Source organism: Rhinoraja longicauda, chromosome 17 (assembly GCF_053455715.1).
Source record: "Rhinoraja longicauda isolate Sanriku21f chromosome 17, sRhiLon1.1, whole genome shotgun sequence".
Classification (NCBI taxonomy): Eukaryota; Metazoa; Chordata; class Chondrichthyes; order Rajiformes; family Arhynchobatidae; genus Rhinoraja; species Rhinoraja longicauda.
The window spans coordinates 19,922,309-19,946,943 of NC_135969.1; the positions used below are offsets into that span (position 1 = coordinate 19,922,309).

Here is a 24,635-nt window from a genome sequence, read left to right on the forward strand (position 1 = left end):
AGTCGCCGTGAAAACCGGGAACTGAGAGGAGTCGGGGATCCTCAGCCGGTGACTTGGACGCTGGCAGGAACTTTCAACTAAGCCCGTGGATAGATAAGGGAGAGAGGAATTGTTAGTTGTCGTGGGCAGGAGATAGGAAAAAGGTAAGATCCAGAACTGGCGATGAAATGAACAGCCGTCATTTGTGTTGTAGGTCTATTTAAACTCCACCGCCATCACGTGAGCACCCTGTCAGATCGAAGCACTTACAATGGGGAAAAAAACCCTAAAATACATTTCCATATAATCTTCAGCAAATCCTACAAGTGGCGCAGCAACTGGCAGCTCCGGAGAAAGAGAGAGGGGAGAGGTAACTCGTATGATTAAACTACTTCTGATACACACCCTTAATATAAAAAGATAGACACAAAATGCTGGAGTAACTCGGCGGGACAGGCAGCATCTATGGAGAGAAGGAATGGGTGACGTTTCGGGTCGAAATCCTTGTTCAATATAATATGTATATGTATATATTCGCGATGAATAAAATCTTAAAATTCATCGCGAATTTCTGGTCCGCAAAGCGAAGGTTAAAGCAACAAAAAAAAATCACTGGTAATCCCGGGATAGTTTCGTGTCAATCGTCGCAAGGAAAAATGTTATCTCAAAATGCACCCGGCATCAACAGAAAACGACCGATGCGCAGTAATTAGCTACCCTCTCCCTGTCTCTCTCCCCACGCCACCCATCCTCGCCTACAAACCCGATCCAAACGCCCCGATTTCATCCGATTTCAACCACGTTGCTGAGAGTTCATTTCACAGAGGACCCGCGCCGAGGAACAGCGGATTTTCACGATTTGGCTTCAAGTCAGTTTCACGGGAATTTCTGCCAAAGTGCGTTTATTTATTTTAAGGAAAATAAAATCGGAGCAAAAAAATCTAACGGCAGAGCGGCGTGGACTTTTAAATAAGCGCCCGTGGGGCGGAGAGAAGCCCACGGGGTAACCGGTTGGACAGTTTCAGACCCGATAACCTCGCCGTGACCTCCAAGCGTTTGTGGAAAAAAAAGCATGAGGTTTATTTCTCTAACTTTCTCCACTCCCACCGGCGCCTCCCCCACCCCCTTCCCTTCTCTCTCACTCCACGTCTTGTCCTTAACCCAGTGCCAAATGTCTAAGGATTGTATTTTCTTGATCCCCATTTCCTGACCAGGGAACCCTCCCCCTAAGTCGCTTGCCCCTCTCTCTCTCCCCCCACTCACACATCCATCGGTTTCACCCACACCTCTGTTAGCCCTGTCCCCCGGGAGAGATTTACTACGAAGCAGGATTTAATTTCCGACTCTGTCCGTCGTTGACAGCGGACTAAACATCTCCCTTCCACCTTGGTTCCCGTGTCCCATCCTTAAACAACCTCACCCGGCAAGGCGCAGGCGATTATGTGCGCATAAATTCTAATTCATGGCCATCTAAACCAGGACATGAAACTCTTAATTTCTTTCCCGCGGTTAATTGAACAGAAATTAATACATTACTGTTGCAAAGCAGAGCGAACCATTGGGAATCTATCTGATCCTTCTGGGAATTCTCTGTTCCGACTTAATGTGAAGATTTAATTTAAATTTTCCTACCTTGCAGCGAGTTTCAGAGGGAGCCGTGGAGGATAACGTGCGAGGTTTCTGGAGGGTTTAAAAGTCTTAGGTTCTGGGTAGAGGAATTTGGCGATCGAGAGCTGAACTAGTCAAGTAACGTTCGGGTAGAGATGTGTGGCGTTTATAAATTCCCTGAACTCGATTTAACACAATCAGTCTGAAGAAGGGCCCGACCCGAAATATCCCCTATCGCATGTTCTCCAGCGACGCTGCCTGACCAGCCGAGCTACTCCAGTATCGCCGTCAACAACTTTGAAAACCTGATCTGTTAACAAGTAACAAGGTTATTTAGGTATTTGACCCTCTGGGTCATTAACGATGGTATTTATCAATGCCGTTCACAATGATCAAAATTGTCGAATACAATGTAAATTTTAATCCGGAAATTTGATTTGTCCTACGGCGTAAATCAATAATTATTCCAATTCCTCCCGCCACACGTGCATCTCATAGTTTTTTATTCTGTATTTTGTCATTCGATAATATTTGAGATATTTATCCTGTTGCTCACTGTTGCAAAACGGAGAATATTTGGGAATAATTATTTACAATAATCAGGAGAACGGCGATTCTGTGTTGGAGTTTTGAACTTTACAATTATTAGTCGGGATGTAATGATAAGATACTTACAGACTGAACCTATCTCAATCTTCGGATCGACCCGCAGCCCATACTAAATGGGGTTAAGATATCGCCCTCTCTCCACTCCGTCTTCTCAGCAATAGCCGTTCAAGTCGCAGAGAACCAGGGTGCCTCCTTCGTGACACAAACAGAAACGTGACTGGCCCTTTGTGCGGACGCGACGAGAGCCGGGCTGGTGCGGTTGTCAGAGGCGACTGCGGCCGAGATGCTGGAGATCAGACAAACGGTTCCGCCCAGTGTACCCGGGCGTTTAATGGTTCGAGCCCCCCCCAGCGCCGCTGTGGCTCCCAGCACTGGCTGGCCAATCAGCTGCCGATTCAGGTAACCAAAATTGAGACACGTAGGAGTCTTCTCAAAATCAACTCTTCCGGGTTAGAATGCAATCCGCACACACACACACACACACACACAATCTTCAGGTAAAAGTGCACACAGGATTCTTAGTGCCCCACTGATCCAAAACATTGCAAAATAATCGATAAGGACAATATGTCAATCTGTTGTGCAAATAACATAGCGCATTCTTCAAATTAGATCCAAACGCACGCAATATTATACGGATTGTATAAAGCCCAGTACACAAAGTTCAGCACTCAACCAATCATTCGGCTGAGCCGCTGACTTACTCCAGCACTTTGTGTCTTTCTTTTGTAAACCAGCATCTGTAGTTTCTTGTTTCTGCAATCTAAAACTCCAATGCACGATACGCAAGGTACATGTATAGCACGTTATATATATGCCGTCCACTAATATAACGCGGACAGCGAGGTACAGAAGTCACCCCAATGCCACATAATGCCTGTTACAATATTGGTACATCGCGGGCACTTACAGAGAAAGAGAGTTGTTTATCAGATCCACAACTATAAATGATCAGAATACCTTAAAGTATGTGCGCACACACAAAACATTAAACACAGAACCATACACAATAACAGTCGGTGTAATAACGCGTGTATTTTACATCTTACAGCGTTCGACGAAAACACTGCCCCGCTGTCAGTACATTAAGGGGGCTCATTTCTACGAAATGATATTATTTGGGAACGGGATACGGATCACAAATCTGCACCTCTACTGCAGCGACTTGTAGGGCGGCCGGAGAGAGAAGGTGAACTTTCATTAGATTAGAATGTGCGTTTCTGTGAGCCGTTGATTTATTCTGCGCTCACATTAATTAAATAAAACCTCGTCAGATACGTCTAATGTGGGTGGAGGGGATACGAGAGTATCATAATGGGGATCCGATGTTTTAACCAGCCCAGACAAAAACACTGGGAAAGGAAGGAAAGGGGAGGGGGGGGGGTGGAATTAATCGGTTTATTCATATTTGACACCCAAGAGATTTTCTCCAGAGATGTATTGTGTATCGATAAATTAATTACGTTGTTTGCCTTTAATTTTAAAATAATGTATACAATCACCCGTTTGTATCACATTTATATCGTCCTAATGTGTTTTAGTATTGGGTATATTTTCAGAGCAGTGTCTACACTTTTCCAAAGTTTGGTGCGAATACATGTTGTGGAGGGGTTGTGCCGTTATATCTCACCGCTCGTTTGCCCAATTCACTCGCCCATCAAAAGTGAATCCCTTCCGTGACTTCTCTTTTGTGATTTAATGTGGAAATTTCCATCCCTTTAAAAAAAAATCCGTGTAGGGACTTGTTTAAGAGGTTGCGGGGTGGGGGGGGGGGGGGGGGGACGTGCAAGATTTTTTGAGGTGATTTAAAACTCTGGGGGTTCTAGGAACCAGGAGTCGGATGTTTCCGAATCCGGAGTATAGCTTCTGCGAGGGCAGAGTTATGTGGCGTTTTATTGTTGATATTAATTCATTGCACCTCCTAAGCGACCACGAATATTGCAGCTCCCTCAGGTTATAAACACCGCGACCTCGTTTGTTTTGACGGTTCCAGAGAACACACATTCCATTTTATGTTTAAATTTCCAGTTACCTGTTTATCAGCTCTCCTGAGACAGTGTCCATTCCCTTTCAAAAACGCTCCCCCTGGAAAATCTTACATTTACACGGAAGAGAATGGAAACATGCAAATACTAAAGTAAACACCACAAACCGGTATTAATCCCGAGCTAAAGCTGCCTGTGCTTCCCTACTGCTATTCTGTGTGTGTTTTGGACAGCCCTCGTCTACGAATCCTCTTTAAATCTCTTACCATCGGCAACACAGAGTGGAGACCGGTGCTGAGGACTCGCCGGCCAGCCCTGGATCTACATCTCCTAAACCACTGATTTCTTTGATTGAGAAGCTACGTTTTTGGCCTTTGTTTTGACAATCGCCAGCGAGCTTACATATTAAAAAGAAAGAAAAAACACCCCGGGATCAGATTGCAACAAAAGCTTGTTCATTTTCAACCGCTTGCGAGAAAGGAGTTAAATAAACGATGTTTGCTTAAAATGCAAAGCTGTTTAAATCTCGGGCACGGGACTGGGACTCAAACGAGGCAGGTGCAAGGCTCACAGACTCCAAGCCCAGCGAAAGACTGGAGTAACATCCATATATCTGTAGCTTTTTTTTTCTTTAATAAAGCCCCTCTTTCCCCCGACTGTAACATTGGGCGGAGAAAGATTAAAGCTCTTTTTTTTTTTTAATTGTAAATTAAGATCTTGGTAAAGTGCCTTGAATTTAAACCTTCAAATCCACTCAACCAGACAAATTGGCTGTGTTTGGAGTTGCATCTGAATTATTTCCAGTAAATTTGAATTTAAAAAAAAGATTAGACGTAAATAAAGCTGCAACATCAACCCTGAATCTCAAAACACGGTGGTATAAATCTCAGAGAACCCCTCACAAGCGGCGCTATAAACGGTCTCTCCGCTGTATTTCTCTTTACAGAAACACATGCACACACACACACGTACACGCACGTACACACACACAGACATACACACACACATACACACACACGCGTACACGCACGTACACAGGCAGACACACACACACACACACACACACACACACACACACGTACACGCACGTACACAGACACACACACACACATACACACACAGACACACACACACACACACACACACACACACACACACACACACACATCTCAAGGTGGACAAAATCCGCCCAATTCTGGACGAAAACATTTGTTCAATGCACTCCTTGCATTTTGCAAAAGGGAAATTCAAAATTGCTGAATAGAATGTTTTAATACAACCCACAAAGTGAAGCGATCTATCTAGCATGGCCCATGTGTTAAAACTTTTTAAAAATATATTTACAAACAAATGATTAGTGTCTATTTCTCTTTTTAAATGCTCATGTTTTATACGTTTTAGCTTCTGGGAGTTTAGCTACAGAGGGAGATGATTATGGACAAAATGGATACATTTAACACATTTTCTAATACTTCAGCTATTAAAACAGGCCGGACAACACTTATGGAAAGAAAAAAACCGGAATTAATATTTCAGTAGAAATGAATAAAATAATATTGTTATGTCTTTTCTTTACTTTTGTATTTCTATTTATTTTCTTGGCGTTTTATTAGTAGCGTTTAACACTAATATTAATATGACATGACATGTCATATGATATGTTTATATTCCGTTTATACGCTTTTCATTATATATTGTACGTTGAAATGTTGAAATGTGTAAAAGTTACGCTCTGTGAAGGCAATTGTGCATGTATATAATCTTTTACTTCTAGGGCTTTGGTGATTTAAAAACAGACTCTGCCCTCGGCGAGGAATCTATAACCTCCAAGTTCTAACTCCAGGCCGCCACTATCACGAATTATCAGACTCTGGATTAGAATTCAGATCCCATCCCGACCCCCCAACACCGGCGGCAACTCAAGCTAGAGTCGACCCAGAGGACGGGCAGCCAGAGCGAATCTCCCATCTCGACCCTGACAGACGTGTGGGGGGGGGGGGGGGGGGGGTGACGACGAGAGGGCTCGCGTGTCTCCGGCCTGTCCCGATCCGTGTATGTGTATGTGTGTGTGTATGTGTGTGTGTGCATGTGTGTGTGTGCATGTGTGTGTGTGTGTGTGTGTGTGTATGCGTGTGGGTGTGTGTATGCGTGTGGGTGTGTGTATGCGTGTGGGTGTGTGTATGCGTGTGGGTGTGTGTGTGTGTCTGCGTGTGTATGTGTGCGCGCGCGTGAGAAAAAGAGAGGCTCTGTGTTTCTCTGTAAGTTTATGAGACAGTTTGTGAGTGCGTTTATGTGCTTGTTTATCTCTGTGAGTGTGTGAGAAAGAGAGTGCGTGGCTGTTTATGTGTTTGTTTCTATGTATGTGCGACGGTTTGTGAGTGTGTTTCTGTGCTTGTTTGTGTGTGTGTGTGTGTGTGTGTGTGTGCGAGTGAGTGTGGTTGTTTATGTGTTTGTTTCTGTGTGTGTGACAGTCGTGAATCTGTTTTTGCTTGTTTGTATGTGTAAGTGTGTGTGTGTCCGTCTGAGTGTGTGTGCCTGTCTTTCTGTGCGAGTGAGAGTGGTCATTTATGTTTGTTTCTGTATGTGTGTGGCTGTGTTTGTATGTATCTGTACGTGTGTGTCTGTATTTGTATGTATATGTACGTGTGTGGCTGTGTTTGTATGTATCTGTATGTGTGTGGCTGTGTTTGCACGTATCTGTTTGTGTGTATATGTGTTTGTGTAAGAAAGAGCGTTGCGTGTTATGTGTTACTTTGTATGTTTATAATACAAACTGTTTGTGAGTATGCTTTTTTCCCGTGTGTGTGTTTATGTGTGTAGCTCACTCTTTCAAACCCCCCCCCCCCCATCCCACTATCTTTGCCACATTCAATTTCTCCATCCCATTCTCTCTCTCTCTCTCTCTCTCTCTCTCTCTCTCTCTCTCTCTCTCTCTCTCTCTCTCTCTCTCTCTCTCTCTCTCTCTCTCTCTCTCTCTCTCTCTCTCTCTCCCTCCCTCCCTCCCTCCCTCTCTCTCTCTCTCTGTCTTTATCTTTCATCCACTTCGCACCCACCCCGTTTCACTGAAAAGCAGTCAGCTGTACCGGCTGCCTTTGACGGGAGCAGAAACCGCAAGAGTGCCCTCGAAGACTGACAATTTCTGCAGAGGTGTTCACACAAACTCAGGCAATAACTCGAGGCTCTTGTACACAGGGTCGCCCCCCCCCCCCCCCCTCTCTCTCTCTCTCTCTCTCTCTCTCTCTCTCTCTCTCTCTCTCTCTCTCTCTCGGTACCTTATTCAACGTGATTTATCCAGTCGTTAAGAACTGAACCCGTGCTTGGCCTGCACTCTGCGTCCCTCGTCGGTTCCCTCTCAAACTGACATTTCCCTATTTGACATTCCCGAATTCACAAAATATTAAAAATCCGTGCCCGAGTGGATTGCGCCGACCGTTCAAAAATCATCCCCACCCCAAATGAAAACGCACATTCGGGTTAGAACATCAGTAAGTGAACAAATACAGCTAGTCTATGGCCAGAGCTCAAACTCCGTGCAAACGTGTACACAAAATACACGTGCACACGACCCTCCGTACCACTAATAACCACGCTGTCCACATGAACACGAGTGTGCATTGGTTATAGACAACTCTCCCCGCACAGCCCATGAACACTCGTGTGCACTGGTTTTCCACACGTCTGCCCGCACACCCATGTACATGTGTGCGCTCTCCCCACCCCTGTCCTTTATTCTAAAGCATATACTAAAACGGTGCATTAATATACAACTATCTAGGTATATACCGTGAATAAAACTGTCACCAGCTAAAATTGTTTTTATACAATTATTTGCAGCTAATAGGCCATATATCCTCAAACTCTGTACACGAATGGATTGTGATTCACACGCACACACGCATACACACACGCACGCACATATATGTGTGAGCGTGTGTGTGTGTGCGCGCGCGCGTGTGTGTGTATGTATGTGTATATATGTATGTGTATGTATATATATATATATATATATTGGAAGGAACTGCAGATGGTTTAAACCGAAGATACACACACGGCAGCATCCCTGGAGAGAAAGAATGGGTGACGTTTCGAGTCGAGACCCTTCTTCAGATTGGTTAGGGATATATATGTATAAGAAAATAACTGCAGATGCTGGTACAAATCGATTTATTCACAAAATGCTGGAGTAATGCTGGAGTGGTTCAGTCTGAAGAAGGGTCTCGACCCGAAACGTCACCCATTCCTTCTCTCCCGAGATGCTGCCTGACCTGCTGAGTTACTCCAGCATTTTGTGAATATAGGGATATATATGTGTGTGTATGCGCCTATTAGCTGCAAATAATTGTATAAAAACAATTTTAGCTGGTGACAGTTTTATACAAGGTATATACCCAGATAGTTGTATATTAATGCACCGTTTTAGTATATGCTTTAGAATAAATGACAGGGGTGGGGAGAGCGCACACATATACATGGGTGTGCGGGCAGACGCGTGGAAAACCAGTGTACAGGAGTGTATATATATATATATATATATATATATATATAAGTACACACATTTGCGTGTGTGTATGTATTATACACACAAAATGTATAGGTAACCTAATACACCACAGTTATATTATGTGCACATAAACCACGCTTATTACATCTCTACCAGTTTTACTATCCATTGATTCACACGTGGCTAAAATTTCGTTCAGCTTAAATGTACATTCAGAGCGCCGTAGCTTCAGAATTTATTCCAATGTAGGTTAAACGGAATATTATTTTTATTGAGCGAGTAAGCGAGAGAGGAGAGGGGGCTTGTCCGATCTCTGTGGATTATTCTCAGGCTAACTGTGATGTTTAAACAGATATTTGTATCCGAGGTGTTTCTACGGAAATTAAAATCTAAAGGGGGGGGGGGGGAGAAATACCGTGTAAAAAAGAGTTATCGTGCAAAATGTGATTAAAAAATTATAACGGTATTAACATCAGAGGGAAACAGAATCATAAAGTAAATGTTAATCGTAGATCAGGGAGTGGAATTAGTTATAAACCACCCTCTTTGTAACGCTATAATTCTTGCCTGCTTTAGACCTCGATTATAGACTGCTCCTTGATGTTTGGGTGATTAGAGTTATCAGTAACTCGCAGTCACAAACCCGTCGCCCGGAGAACAGGACTTTAATTAATCTTAAATCTGGAAAGGTAAGATGAAATCATCTCTGGTGATTAATACGGCACGGTGGAGAAATGAATTATAATACACGGACGCGCCAAATCCTAGAAAAATCTTAGATCCTGCTCTCGGATTTCCAATTGTTATGATTTATAGATATTTGATAGTGCGCGATGGCTTATAATTTACATTAAAAAACCACCCCAAACACAAATACTTGCACGTCTGATTATTATTTGCAATGTTTCTGTCGAGATCAGAGCGTTATGTCAAAATAAACAAACAAAATAATGTTGTTCATAACCCAAAATATTATGTTTTAAAATAATTGCCATTGACGGGTTGTCTTTAATTTTCAGAGATAATATCCCCGATTTAGACCCACTAGGTATTATAATTGCAAACACTGAGACTGGTATGGTTTTATAGTGGACCAATTCATCGATGATCAGTTTACCCCTCTTACCAATCGCCTCCACAATCGGCCTGATTTAAATCCCCCTCGTCATTACCCCGTTTAACAACACGATGTGATTTCTGGTCACCTCTGTCTGTCGAAGGCATGAAATGGGGTTTTTAAACTGTAACTATATTGGCAACACCAATCATTCTGGATTTACACAAGACAGCCAGTTTTCGTTTTTATTTTCAAAAACTAAGACACAGGAAATTCATGAAGCTAGATTTATATATATTTATAAACACGCAGCGCCCTTTTTATTAACCCGGAGCATATTTTCATTCCCTGGAAACTAATCTTTTCCTTGAGAGAGAATGGGCAGCATAAGCAGACGACATCTTATCTCCGCTTCTCAATGAAGTCGGATGGAAACAGCTGATCACTCTGCGCTCAAAAGTAAATTGACTGTAATCTGATGGGGAGGGGGAGGAGAAATAAACGTCTTCTTATCTCGCTCCAGCAGATAATCAAGTGCTCAGTTCGCCAGTCTTGTGTCTATCGGGGTAGCACGCGAGTCTCAATAAATCCCCCCCCCAAAGCATCGCCCGGCACTGAAACGCCACAGGTAACCCCGCCGCCCTCTTGTTCAATATTGAAACCAAATTCTCGCGGAGAATAAACCCAGGAATACATTTGTGAACCAGAAATTCGTTCCAGGAGCCCAGCTACTTCTTAATTTACATCGGTTTAAACTCAATCCTCCCTCAAAAAGTAAAGTTAAAAAAACAAAAATTAATGACTTCTTCCTCTGATAAAGACTGATTAAACACAGTTAGTCGTGAAATGATTTCTTTTCTCCCTCCCTGCGCACACCTTTTTTACATTTTTTTTCGAGTTTAACTTTATTCCGGAGAGGCGCCGGATAAATGGGAAGGCGAATTTAAAATATTTAAATTAAATTCCACAGAGTCCCCTCCTGCGCGGTTTAGGGGGTTTAGGTGATCTCGCTCTGAAAATAACGACTGGCAGTACTTGCAGGGACATCTTTTAACTCTCTTTCTCTCGCATTGAATTCTCCCAGCGACCACAGTCGCTCGCTATAAATTCGTCTCCAAGTTGATTATGAGAATCAGACTGCTGAATAGAGTTACATTCTACCATTCTCTCCCCCCCCCCCCTCTCCCCCTCCGTCCTCCCACTATCATCCTCCCACTCTCAATTTCTGTCCCTCTAAAGACAAATTTACGGCCAAATTATGTACGCCTCAAGGAGGGTTAAATTTTACACATGCAGGTGCTGGTTTAAAAAAATAGTTCATCAAATAGTCAATCAAATCAATTGATCGTCGTGTCGACAATAACGTAATCCAAATAACTGATGGCGACCACATTTAGGTACTTGGCCTTTAAATTATCAGTTATAATTAAGTGTATATTATGATAAATAATAGTTAAATATTACTCACACAATGCTTCGCGTTCAGATCTCTGCAGCCTCGCTATTTCGTGATTTAAGCTAAAATCAGGTGAGATTCGATAGCGGAAAACCCTTTAAAATAAATCGATATCTGTGCGAGAGGGGGGAGGGGTTAGGAGGAGGGGGGGGGGAGAAGGAGGGAGGGGGGGAGAGTTTGCGAATTATACACCGTCGGTTTTCCAAAGGGATACCTTACATTAAGCGCCGCGGGTACATTCATACCGTCACTCGTTACTCTGCAAACGAAGGGATTATGGGTTTAGTCTAACCCCACCAGCCTATTTCACCCCGAGTTCCACCCTCTGAGCATTTGTACCCTTCTTGCCATTTCATACGACGTCTGTCCCCAATAAAGTTAAACTCGAGGTTTTAAATATTAAATATGTTACTTTTTGATTTCCTTCTTTGATTTTTTTTAACGCAAAGGCACAAATGATTTAAACCTTTGCATCAGAAATCAGAGGGGGGACGGGAAAGGGGCCGGGGGGGGGAGCAACTAATCCATCCCAAGGTCCTGATCTATATATGGTCACCGCTAGCAACAACTACCTGCCGTTTCTATCCACCCCCATCATCCTCAACGATTAATTAATTCGTCTTTCTTCTAAAGGTCAACGCAATGTCATTTCAACGGTATACATACAGTGCCTTCCGTAATGTTTGGGACAAAGACCCATCATTTATTTATTTGCCTCTGTACTCCACAATTTGAGATTTGCAATAGAAAAAAATCACATGTGGTTAAAGTGCACATTGTCAGAATTTAATAAAGACCGTTTTTATACATTTTGGTTTCACCATGTAGAAATTGCAGCAGTGTTTATACATAGTCCCCCCATTTCAGGGCACCATAATGTTTGGGACACAGCAATGTCATGTAATTGAAAGTTGTCATGTTTAGCATTTTGTTGCATATCCTTTGTATGCAATGACTGCTTGAAGTCTGTGATTCATGAGCATCAACAGTTGCTTGGTGTCTTCTCTGGTGATGCTCTGCCAGGCCTGTATTACAGCCATCTTTAGCCGATGCTTGTTTTGGGGGCTAGTCCCCTTCAGTTTTCTCTTCAGCATGTTCAATTGGGTTCAGATCGGGTGATTGACTTGGCAAGAATTGACCATTTTTTAGCTTTGAAAAAACTCCTTTGTTGCTTTAGCAGTATGTTTGGGATCATTCTCTTTCTGTAGAATGAACCAATGGCCAATGAATTTTGAGGCATTTGTTTGAATTTGAGCAGACAGGATGTGTCTATACACTTCAGAATTCATTATGCTACTACCATCAGCAGTTGTGTCATCAATGAAGATAAGTGAGCCAGTACCTTCAGCAGCCATACATGCCCAGGCCATAACACCCCCCACCACCGTGTTTCACAGATGAGGTGGTCTGCTTTGGATCTTGGGGAGTTCCTTCTCTGCTCCATACTTTGCTCTTGCCATCACTCTGATATAATTAATCTTCATCTCATCTGTCCACAAGACCTTTTTCCAGAACTGTAGTTGCTCTTTTAAGTACTTCTTGGCAAACTGTAACCTGGCCATCCTATTTTTGCGGCTAACCAGTGGTTTGCATCTTGCAGTGTAGCCTCTGTATTTCTGTACATGAAGTCTTCTGTGGACTGTGGTCATTGACAAATCCACATCTGACTTCTGAAGAGTGTTTCTGATCTGCCGGACAGATGTTTGGGGATTTTTCTTTATTATAGAGAGAATTCTTCTGTCATCAGCTGTGGAGGTCTTTCCTGGCCTGCCAATCCCTTTGCAATTAGTAAGCTCACCAGTGCTTTCTTTCTTCTTGATGATGTTCCAAACAGTTGATTTTGGTAAGTCTAAGGTTTGGCTGATGTCTCTAACAGTTTTATTCTTGTTTCTCAGTCTCATAATGGCTTCTTTGACTTTCATTGGCACAACTTTGGTCCTCATGTTGATAAACAGCAATAAAAGTTTCCAAAGGTGATGGAAAGACTGGAGGAAAGACTAGATGCTGAAAGCTCTCTTGTACCTGCATTAAGGAGGCATTTAAACACACCTGAGCAATAACAAACACCTGTGAAGCCATGTGTCCCAAACATTATGGTGCCCTGAAATGGGGGGACTATGTATAAACACAGCTGTAATTTCTACATGGTGAAACCAAAATGTATAAAAATACCCTTTACTAAAATCTGACAATGTACGCTTTAACCACATGTGATTTTGTCTATTACAAACCTCAAATTGTGGAGTAGAGAGGCAAATGAATAAATGATATGTCTTTGTCCCAAACATTATGGAGGGCACTGCAATATATTGGAGAGCAGGGTGTTTCCCTGGGCAAAAGCAGACCAAAATCACGGGCTACACATCCTGGGAGCAGGCGGAAGATCATCCAGGAGAGTGGAAGAGTGGAAGAGAGCATTTGTTGATATCCCAGACGGTGATGGGTCTCTGGAATCCTCCACTCCAAGAGTCCCAGACAAAGTTCATTCACAGCAAGGATCGATATCACTAGGGATACTGAGGCAAGGGCAGGGAAATTGACTGAGGAAAATCAGTCATGATACTGACCAATGCTGGGCGAGCTCAATGGGCCGACTGATCTCCGCTTGCTCCCGCTTCTTATGTTAAACCCAACGCTGCCTGAACCCAATCCCTTGAAGACCTGGGATGTCCTAGTCAGAATCAGTTATAGCCCCTATTGTAAAGACACTAGAGTCATATAGTCATACAGCACAGAAACAGGCCATTCAGCCCAACTCGTCCATGCTGACCAAGATGCACCATCTAAGCTAGTCCACCTGCCCGCATTTGACCCATATCCCTCCAAACCTTTCCCCTCCAAACATGTATCTGTCCAAAATCTTTTAAACTCTTTTATTGTATCAGCCTCAACTACCTCCTCTGACACCTCGTTCTATGTAACACCATCCTCTGTGTCAACAGTTATCCCTCAGGTTCCTATTAAATCTTTCTCTTCTCATCTTAAACCTGTCATCTGGTTCTTGATTCCCCTACCCTGGGTAAAATACTCCATGCATTCGCCCTATCTATTCCCCTCAGGATTTTATACACCTCAAAAGGATCACCCCACAGCCTCATACAGTCTAAGGAATAAGGTCCTAGTCTGCCCAACCTCTCCCTTTACCTGAGGCCCTCGAGTATTGGCCGCATACGTAAATCTTCTCTGCACTCTTTCCAGCTCTCTTATTAGGTCTTAAGGTCATAAGTAATAGGAGCAGAATTAGGCCATTCGGCCCATCGTCTACTCTGCCATTCAATCATGGCTGATCTCTCACTCCCTCCTAACCCCACTCTCATACATTCTCTGGAGATGATGATTCCCTTCCATTCTAGGTCCTGAGGTGGCTGAGGAGACCACTATCAGAATACACAGACTACCTCAGTGGGGAAAGGCATGGGTGAACCATTGGGGGAGAGGTTGGAGAGCCTGGAAGGTGATGCATTCCTTCCACTGTTTGTGACAAAGACTATTCAAGGCCCTATGTACCCTCCCAAATTTCCTTGAACTGTGGTGGGACAGGGATTTCCAGCAGTGGTGAGGCATTGTACACTTTAGGAAGTTTGAGAACTTCTTGGAATGGCATCTCCCGACAGTGGAGTTCAGGAATCTCATCTCAGACCCGTGACCCATTCTCCCGAGACGGAAGTGAGTGATTGGCACCTCATTGCAGGAGGTGTTAGCCTGGCATTGGGTCATCTGCCCCACCAGTGGATTCAGAGGATTTAGCAGAGACCCTCTGAGGTGCCTGGTTGTTGCCCAGATCTCTGAAACATACGAGGGCAGGGATTATCATTGTGTGGCAGAGCAGGAGTTTGGATAAGAAGGATTTAGAGTTCTATGGGCCAAATGCAGGCAAAAGGGGCTAGCCCACAATGCTAACTTGGTCGGCAAGATGGGCCAAAAGGCCTATTTCCATGTTGTTCAGTTCTATGGTAGATGCAAGGAACTGCAGATGCTGTAGTCTTGCAGAGAACACAATGTGCTAGAGTAACTCAAAGGGCTTGCAGCATCTCTGGAGGACATGGATTGGCAGTTTTGGGTCGGGATCCTTCTGACTCTACGGGGTTAGGTTTGAGAACAGAGTGTGTGTTGGCCCACTGCAGGCAATGATGCATTCCATCCCCAACTCTGCCTTCACTGGGAGGCGTCTCCTGAGAGATAGGAGGAACACTGCACAACATTAACCTCAGTAACTGCAATCTTCTGTGGACTGTGTCTTTGGTCGCACTATGGACTTTTTTTTGCACTAGTATTGCAGTTATCCATTTATTTATTCATTATATTTTTATTTGTGTGTTTACAGGTCTGTTATGCGGCAGCAAGTAAGAGTTTCATTGTTCCATTGTCAGCGCATATGACAATTAAACACTCCTGACTCGTGACTCTTGAGGTAACATAGAATAGCACTGAATATATCAGGCCAATTAAACTTGTATAGGTTACTCTGTCATGAATGCATAGGTGATGGTCCCACTGCAGCTCAATTCCAAAGATCCAGGTTCAATCCCGACCTTTGGCACTGTCTGTGTGGAGTTTGCACGTTCTCCCATGTGAGAGTATGGGTTTCACCCGACTGCTCCTGTCCCAAAGATGTGTGGGTTAATTGGTTACCCCCCCCCCCCCCCCCATGTGTGTGAGGGGTAGAATTTGGGGGAGTTGATGGGAATGTGGGGAAAATGAAGAAATGGGGCTTGGGTAAGATTGATATAAATGGGTGATTGATGATCGGCACGGTCTCGGTGGGCCGAAGGGCCTGTTTCTGTGCTGGATCTCTGGGGCTCCAAAGCCTTTCCATTGAACCTCATGATGGGTGTAATCTGCACAGTGTTTCTGGGAGCAGCGAGGGGAAGAGGTGATTGAGAAGGATCCTTGTTGCAATGACACCAACAGAGGAGGCGACACAAGGAACGCAGACGCTGGAATCCCGAACAAAACACGAAATGCTGGAGGAACTCAGCAGGTCAGGCAATATTACAGTGCATTTCCTTTCTTGAATGCGTGGAAACCTAAACGCATGTGTGTGTGTGAGAGTGAGAGTATGTGTCAGTGTGAGAGAGAGTGTGTGTGTGAGAGAGAGAGAGAGAGGGTGTGTGTAAGAGTGTGTGTGTGAGATTGTGTCTGTTTGAAAGTGTATGATAGTGTGTGTGTGTGTGTGTCAATATGTGTTTGAGAAAGTGTTTGTGATAATGTAAGTGTGTGCGTGTGAGTGTGTGATACAGTGCGTCTGAGAGTGTATATATGATATTGTGTGTGAGATTAGGTGCGTGTGTGTGCGTATGAGATAGTGTGTGTGTGGGAGAATGTGTGATAGTGTGAGTGATAGTGTGTAATTAGAGAGAGAGAGAGAGAGAGAGAATGTAATATTGTGTGTAGAGAGAGAGAATGTAATATTGTGTGTATATATGCATTTACTGCTTTAGTAAAATGCAGGGAACAGAATCACTAATGTAAACTCCATTTGAGGCGATGTGCCATCCAGTCAGGTGGAATAACAACAACACTCCCTCAACATCGGCACTGAATCCACTCAATCTCCTGGACCCTGGGTGGGATGGGGACCATTCGCGGAGAGCGACCACCATCTAGCGGCGCTGCCGTGGGGCGCATGGAGGCGGAGAGCTCGTTCCCTCGCCGGCTCACTGACCGCAATCAGTCCACCTCAGCCCCTGTCGTGCGTTCAAACGGCGCGGAGAGAAATGGCCCAGTTTATCTCATCGCCGCTCAGTGATGGAGAGAGACTGACTCAAGAGGTGGCGCCAACTCGATTCATGCGCTGCCAGAGAGTAGGGTTGTGTGTCACAAAACAAAGGAACAATATATTTATTTAAAACAAGAAATATAATTCAGGCTGCGTTTATGGTGAAACCTGCCTTACGGCAGCCACTGGGGATCTGTTCACAGTTGGCATGTATGTTGCCTGGAGAATTTCCCTCTGAGTCTCAAACACAATGAGGACTTTGAATGCTAAGTGATTTGCAAACTCTGACCTGTGTGACACGGAGCAGTGTGCAATTAAAACAGGTATGATTGCTTGATGCAAGAGGTGGATACCACAGGGGCAAAACAAAACTACATAGCATTTCTGTGTAGCATTAGAGCCAGACACCGCGTTCCTTGGAGACCCCCTTGAAGTGCCTCTCTTTGTGTATGAAATCATGAGGGGGATTGATAGGGTGAATGCACAGGGACTCTTGCCCAGGGTAGGGGAATCAAGAACCAGAGGATATACGTTTAAGGTGCGAGGGGAAAGATTTAATACAAACATGAGGGGCTATTTTTTCCACACAGAGGGTGGTGGGTGTATGCAACCAACTGCCAGAGGAGGTAGTTGAGGCAGGTACTATAGCAACATTTAAAAGACACTTGGACAGATACATGGATACAAAAGGTTCAGATGGATATGGCCCAAATATGGGCAAATGGGACTAGCTTAGATGGGGCTTCTAGGTTGGCATGGATGAGTTGGGGGCAAAGGGCCTGATTGTGTGACACAGAACAATGAAATCCTTACCTACTGCAGCTTAATAGGCCTGTAAACACAATAACACACAATACAATAAGATAACAACCATAATACTAGGTAACCATAAAAATGCAAAACCAAAGTCCGTAGTGGAACCAAAGACACAGTCTATAGAAAATCACAGTTGCTGAGCTTAGTGTTGTGCAGTGTTCAAGAGCCTGATGGTTGCTGGGATGAAGCTGTTCTTGAACCTGGAGGTCACGGTTTTCAGGCTCCTGTACCTTCTTCCTGATGGTAGCAGTGAGATGAGAGCGTGGCCAGGGTGGTGTGGGTCTGTGATTATGCTGGCTGCCTTTCTAAGGCAGCGCCTCATGTAGATCCCTTCGATGGTGGGGAGGCCAGTACCTGTGATGGGCCAGGCAGTGTCCACCACTCTCTGTAGTCTCCTTCATTCCTGGACGTTCGAGTTACTGAACCAGGCTGTGATGCAACCAGTCAGTGTGCTCTCCAGACAGTAGTAGTTTGATGGAGTACTCAGCGATATACTGAGTCCCAGTTTTCTGTCTGCTGTCCCAGGACAGATCCACAGTGATATGCACGCCCAGGAACTTGAAACTGCTGACTCTCACCACCTCTGTCCCATCAATGAAGATAGGTTCATGGATCAATCATATTGGTACTGGACCAACTTTCAGCCATCTACGCTCCAGATTTCCAGAGTCTGAATAGGGGTTCCAAACTGAAAAGTCACCTATTCCTTTTCTCGAGAGATGCTGCCTGACCCGCTGAGTTACTCCAGCGGGTCTATTTCCAGATTCCAGCATCTACAGTCTCTTGTGTCTCCTGTAAACCACTTGGCTGGCTTGGCTGTAGGAAGGAACTGCAGATGTTGGTTTACACCAATACAATACAAAACCAAAGTCCGTAGTGGAAGTCTGAAGAAGGGTCTCGACCTGAAACGTCACCCATTCCTTCTCTCCTGAGATGCTGCCTGACCTGCTGAGTTACTCAGGCATTTTGTGAATAAATACCTTCGATTTGTACCAGCACCTGTAGTTATTTTCTTCTACTTGGTTTACACCAAAGATAAACACAAAATGCTGGAGTAACTCAGTGGGTCAGGCTGCATCTCTGGAGAAAAGGAATAGGTGACATTTTGGATCAAGATGCTCCTTCATAAGGGTCATTCCTCTACTTTCCTTCGCCATTGACCCTCACTCTGAAGAAGGGTCTCAACCTGAAACATCACCTGTTCCTTTTCTCCAAAGATGCGGCCTGACCTACTGAGTTACTCCATCATTTTGTGTCTATCTCCAGATTCCAGCATTTGCAGTCTTGCTTGTATCTCACACACATACTCTCACACACACTCTCTCACACATACATCACACACTCTCTCACACACACCTCACAAGGATAGGGAGGAACTGTACAGATTTAAGATCTTTGAAGAGGGCAGAAGACGGTGAGAGAGGCACACATGGGATCTTGGCCTGAACTGAGGCATTGAATGCAGCATGGAAAGTTGCTGGTTTATTATTGTACATGTACAGATACACAGTGGTGGGTGCCTGGGATACTCTGTCAGGGATGATAGTGAAGGCAGGTACTATAGTGGCATTTATGAGCTTTGGTTAGGGTCAGGGAGTGTAAAGATTTAGAGGAATATGGGCCAAATGCTGGCAAATGGGACTAGCTTAGAGGTGGCATCTAAGTGTGTGTGGATGAGTTGGGCCGAAGGGCCTGATTCGTTGCTGTATGAGACTATGTGCAGAGAATGAAGGGATATGTATCACATGCAGGCAGAGGAGATTAGTTTAACTTTGCCTCACGTTCAGCACAGACATCGAGGGCCGAAGGGTTCCACGTTCTAAATGATTCCGCGTTTTTTCCATCCTTTTGATTCCTATTGCAGGAGGAGGAGGAAATTCTCCAGGAAGCCTGTCTGATGCTAGAGGAAACAATGGGAACTCGGCAAGGGGCAGAGGTGAGGGACCTGCAGGGCACTCGTTTCCTGGCAGCTACTTCGAAGGTTGGATTGGTGGGTCTGCAGACTGACCTTGCGGTGGCCCAGGAACATCATGCCGAGCAGAGCAATAAACCCTCTCCACTAATGGACAACTCCTGCCAAGGCACCGGGGCCATGCTGCTCATGGCTCAGAGCCTCCCACTCCAGACAGACACCAGTTCGGATGTTGCCTCAGCTTGCAGGCCCGTGGCACGGTGACGCAGCGGTTGAGTTGCTGCCTCACAGCGCCAGAGACCCGGGTTTGATCCTGACTAATGGTGCTGTCTTTGCAGAGTTTGTACGTTCTCCCTGAGACCATGTGGGTTTTCTCTGGGTGCTCCATCTTCATACCAAAGACGTATAAGTTTGTAGGTTAAATGGCTTTGGTAAAATTGTAAATTGTCCCTAGAGTGTAGGATGGTGTTGGTAGACGGTGTGATCACTGGTCGGCGCAGACTCAGTGGGCCAAAAGACTGTTTCTCTAAAGTCTAAAGTCTAGATAGTGGGTGAGAAGGTGGGATAACATAGAACTAGTGTGGTCATGTGATCTTTTGTGATATTGGCTGCCTTTTTGAGACACATCCCTTTGATGGTGGGGATGTCAGCACCTGTAATGGACCAGGCAGTGTCCACCACTCTCTGTAGTCTCTTTCGTTCCTGGGTGTTCGAGTTACCGAACCAGGCCGTGATGCAAGCAGTCAGTGTGCTCTCTACCGTACACCTGCAGAGGTTCGATAGAGCATTTGTTTACATACGGAGCGAGGGTTACAATAAAGACACAGCCGATACTCTACTTTGGCCCTATGATTTCATCTAGTGTCTTGCCGTCAAGCACAGAATTGGAAGAAGGCGAGAGCTTGGTCAAGAAGATATGTTGCTGAGACCAAAGAATCAGAGGAGGCTTGTCAACATCGATGGAGCAAGTAGTCTGAATCCCTGCGGTAAATGGGATCCCTATGGTTCAAAATTCTCTAACTTCCACACAGTTCCTGGAAAACCCAACCCTGACGTGATTTAGATTTCAATATTATCTGTTTCCTTATATAGTGACATTGTAAAATTATCCCTGGAGTTTGGTCTCCTTTCCTCTGCTGTGGAAGGAGTTAGGCTGTGGTTGTGTATGATCACTGGGTCCTGGATCTTAGAATCATAGAGCCCTAGAATCATACACCGTGGAAACAGGCCCTTCGGCCCAACTTGCCCACACCGACCAGCATATCCCACCTGCCTGCGTTTGGTCCATATCCCTCTAAACCTGTCCTATCCATGTACATGTCTAATTGTTTTTAAACATTTTCATGTAGAAACAAGGAACTGTAGATGTTGGTTTACACAAAAGAACACAAAGTGGAGGAGTAACTCAGTGGGTTGGGCAGCATCGGAGAACATGCCCCCCTGCAGGACCTAAACATCAGGAGGTGCAGATCAAGATCAAGCAAGATTATGGGGGACCCCTACCACCCCAGCAACGGACTGTTCCAGCTGCTACGGTCAGGCAAACGCCTCCGCTGTCATGCTGTGAAAACAGAGGGGATGAGACGGAGTTTCTTCCCACAGGCCATTAGGACTGTTAACATTTATATCTCCAGGGACTAAATTTTTTTCTGTATTAATTTTAATTTTGATGCTGTAATTGTAATTTTTTGCACAATCCGCAGGCATTTGCCACTTTCATTTCACTGCACATCTTGTATGTGTATGTGACAAATAAACTTGACTTGACTTGAATAGGTGTTTTTTTGGGTTGGGACTTCTTCAGACTGATTGCGGGGGTGGGGGTGAGAAGAAAGTAAGAAGAGGGAGGAGGCAGGACAAAGCGTGGCAGGTAATAGATGGACACAGGTGATGCAGTGGGGGGGGGGGGAGGTTGATAGGCAGATGGTTGAAACAAAGGACAGAGAACAAAGGCCTCTCCCTCTCCTCTTGCAACTTTCCACTCTCTGGCTTCACAATTCACAACTCTTCAATTCTGCCTCACACCTGCTTTTATCTCTTTTCCAACCAAAAACCCAGGCTTTCTCCCACTTTTCCCCTCTTGCAGCTGACACCTCTCAGTTCATTCTACTACCAACTTTAATTCGCAAGCTTACTAATCATGCCACCTACTCTCTCATCCAAATTGTTAATATAAATAATGAACAACGATGGACCCAGCACTCATCCCTGTAGCATACCCCTTGTTACAGACGTCGAGTCTAAAAGCAACCCTCTACCACCACCCCCTGTCTCCTTCTGTCAAGTCAGTTTTGTTTCTAGTAGGCTAGCTTGCACTGGATCCCATGAGATTAGTTTAGTTTAGTTTAGTTTAGTTTACTTTACTTTACTTTACTTTAGTTTAGTTTAGAGATACACCATGGAAACAGGACCTTCATTCCACTGAGACTGCGCCGACCATCGGTCGCCCATGCACTAGTTCTATGTTATCCCGCTTTCACATCCTACACATTAGGGGCAATTTACCGAAGCCAATTAACCTACAAACCACAAACAGCCACAGACCTAAAACTAGAGGACATGGGTTCAAGGTGAGGGGAAAGATTTAAAAGGGAGCCGAGGGGCAACATTTTCATATAGAGAGGGAAACAGTTGGCAGAGGAAGTGTTGGAGGTGGGTACAATTACAGCATTTAAAAGAAACTTGGACAGGTACACAGATAGGAAACGTTTGGAGAAATATTGGCTAGGGACTAGCTCAGTTAGGCAACTTGTTTGGCACTGCTGAGTGAAGGCCCTGGTTCGATGTCGTATAACTCTATGACTTTATGATTGCCACAGGCGGCAATCTCTCCATACTGAACTGGAGAGCCAATTTTTGAATTTTGGATTCAGACCTCCAGAGTGTGCTTTGAATACCCCAGCCCGCCCTCGACACAGAGATGTGATGGTTACCCATTCCTGCTCAGCTTCAGGGGAACACAAATCAATCTTTGCAAAGATTAATCCGGCATAGATCGGGTCGACACAGAACCTTTTTCCCAGGGTGGAAATATCAAAGACTAGAGAGCACAGCTTAAAGGTGAGAGAGACAAAGTTTAATGGAGATGTGCGGGCCAAGTTTTTTTTTAAACACAGATGGTGGTGGGTGCTTGGAACATGCTGTTAGGGATGATGGTGAAGGCAGGTCTGATAGTGGTGTTTAAGAGGCTTTTACATAGGCTTAGGAAGCATCTTTGAAGGATATGGATAGGCGATGTTTCAGTTTGGGACCTTTCTTCAGCTAGGCACACGAATATGCAGATAATGGAGGGTTATGGATCATGTGCAGGCAGAGGAGATTAGTTTAAGACCGAAGATAGGCACAAAGTGCTGGAGTAACTCAGCGGGTCAGGCAGTATCTCTGGAAAAAAAGGACGGGTAAAGTTTCGGGTTAACTTGGCATCATGTTCGGCATTGACATTGTAGGGAGAAGGGCCCGTTCCTGTGCTCTCTTCTATGTTCTTTTCTTTTTCATTTTGATGAGTTTCCCTGTCTCTCTCTCTTGCTGTCCAAAGCAGCAGCTTCAAAGAACAATTAGTCATTGTTGGATTGTTTTCTGCCTCTGACCAGTTACCATCACGATTGTGAAAAGGGGGCACCTCACAGATGGTGTCAGGGGAGCAAATAAGTGGCGGGACAGGAAGCAGGTGCTGTGGGGAATGTTTCCTGCAGTCAGGGCCTGTGTCATTGTTTGCCGTATATTTTTCTCTTTCTCTCTCTCTCTTCTGCAGCTGGGCTTTTGACTCCAGCTGACTCGAAATGAGGGAAAGCAGTGGCTGCCTCTAATGTTGCTCGTGTGCCGAGGGGAATCTCTGAGCTGTTCACAAATCATGTTTTAAGTTTCAATTTGCTGCTCAGTGTTTACATCCTGAGCACTGAATCACTCGAACCCCTGGGACTCCTACAAAGTGGCAGCTCAGGCCCTTTATGTTGAACCCTCCGCTTAGCTAATTTAATGTTAATTTAATCCTATGCCCCTACCCGGTCTAATCTGAGGCCCATGTTTTAGCAGACCACAATTGTTTTAGTTAATTCTTGGCTTTTGCTCAATTAATCGTCACCCAATTTCATATTTCGCTCCTGATTTAGCCCCAGGTGCAGAGTGAACTCAAACTTGAGTTCTTTTGTCTCTTTAAATCAACTTGGAATATTAATCCCAACATAAAGCATTTCACCCCTAACCCCGATAGCACTTTCAACTTGAATGTTACACTGAGCTGTTTAACCTAAACTACCAAATTAGCTATATAACCCATAACCACGCTGTGCCTTTTAACTCTAACCTGACAATGAAACAATTAACACTATCCCAACACTGAACCATTAAACACAACCTCTGCAATTACCTGCTTAACACTAACCCCACATGGAACCAATTAGCACAATGACACCAAGTGATTTAACCCTACATTTTGCTGTTGGTCTATTATTGTCACCTGTAGAGTCTCAGCATTACATCTCTGTTGCTGCGAAGAAGCTGTTCTGGAACCTGAAGATGACAGTTTTCAAGCTCCTGTACATTCTTCCCGATGGTAGCAGCGAGATGAGAGCGTGGCCAGGGTGGTGTGGGTCTTTGATAATGCTGGCTGCCTTTTTGAGATGAACTGCTCTCAATTCAGGGACTCGGTACGGGGTGATTGCTGGTTGGCGTGGACTCAGTGGGCCGAATGCCCCGTTTCGACGCTGTATCTTTAAAGTCTTTAAAGTCTTTAAAGTCTAAACTCCTCAGCCAATGAAGCATGCAGCTGGATGCCGATAATATTTCTTTGCTGTGTGACTCTGTGACTCCAAGCTTATGTCAAGAGTTAAGAGCCAAGAGTGTTATTGTCATATGTCACATAGGGTGACACTGAGGCGCAGCAGTAAATTGTGTAGGAAAATAACTGGAGATGCTGGTACAAATTGAAGGTATCACAAAATGCTGGAGTAACTCAGCGGGTCAGGCAGCATCTCAGGAGAGAAGGAATGGGTGA

The 24,635-nt window shown here is 44.6% G+C and overlaps 1 protein-coding gene and 1 long non-coding RNA gene across 7 annotated transcripts in view; one reads left to right on the forward strand and one right to left on the reverse strand.

Annotated features, from left to right (window-relative positions):
* Window positions 1–11,224, reverse strand: part of gata2b (GATA binding protein 2b) — a 31,696-nt gene extending 20,472 nt beyond the window's left edge. For 2 of the 5 annotated variants that reach the window (XM_078414250.1, XM_078414253.1), the window contains exon 1: window positions 2,263–2,566. The gene's annotated coding sequence lies outside the window, so the exon portion shown is untranslated. Of the gene's footprint in view, window positions 1–1,611; window positions 1,898–2,262; window positions 2,567–11,207 lie in introns of those variants that run through there. The other 3 variants (XM_078414251.1, XM_078414254.1, XM_078414255.1) reach the window with 3 other exon arrangements.
* Window positions 18–21,338, forward strand: LOC144601810 (uncharacterized). 2 transcript variants are annotated; one of them, XR_013548372.1, is made up of 5 exons: window positions 18–143; window positions 9,259–9,371; window positions 15,520–15,606; window positions 16,042–16,176; window positions 20,992–21,338. It is a non-coding gene; the product is annotated as an uncharacterized LOC144601810 (long non-coding RNA). The 2 variants fall into 2 exon arrangements; XR_013548371.1 differs by lacking the exon at window positions 18–143 and adding an exon at window positions 2,403–2,595.
* Window positions 21,339–24,635: the final 3,297 nt, after the last annotated feature.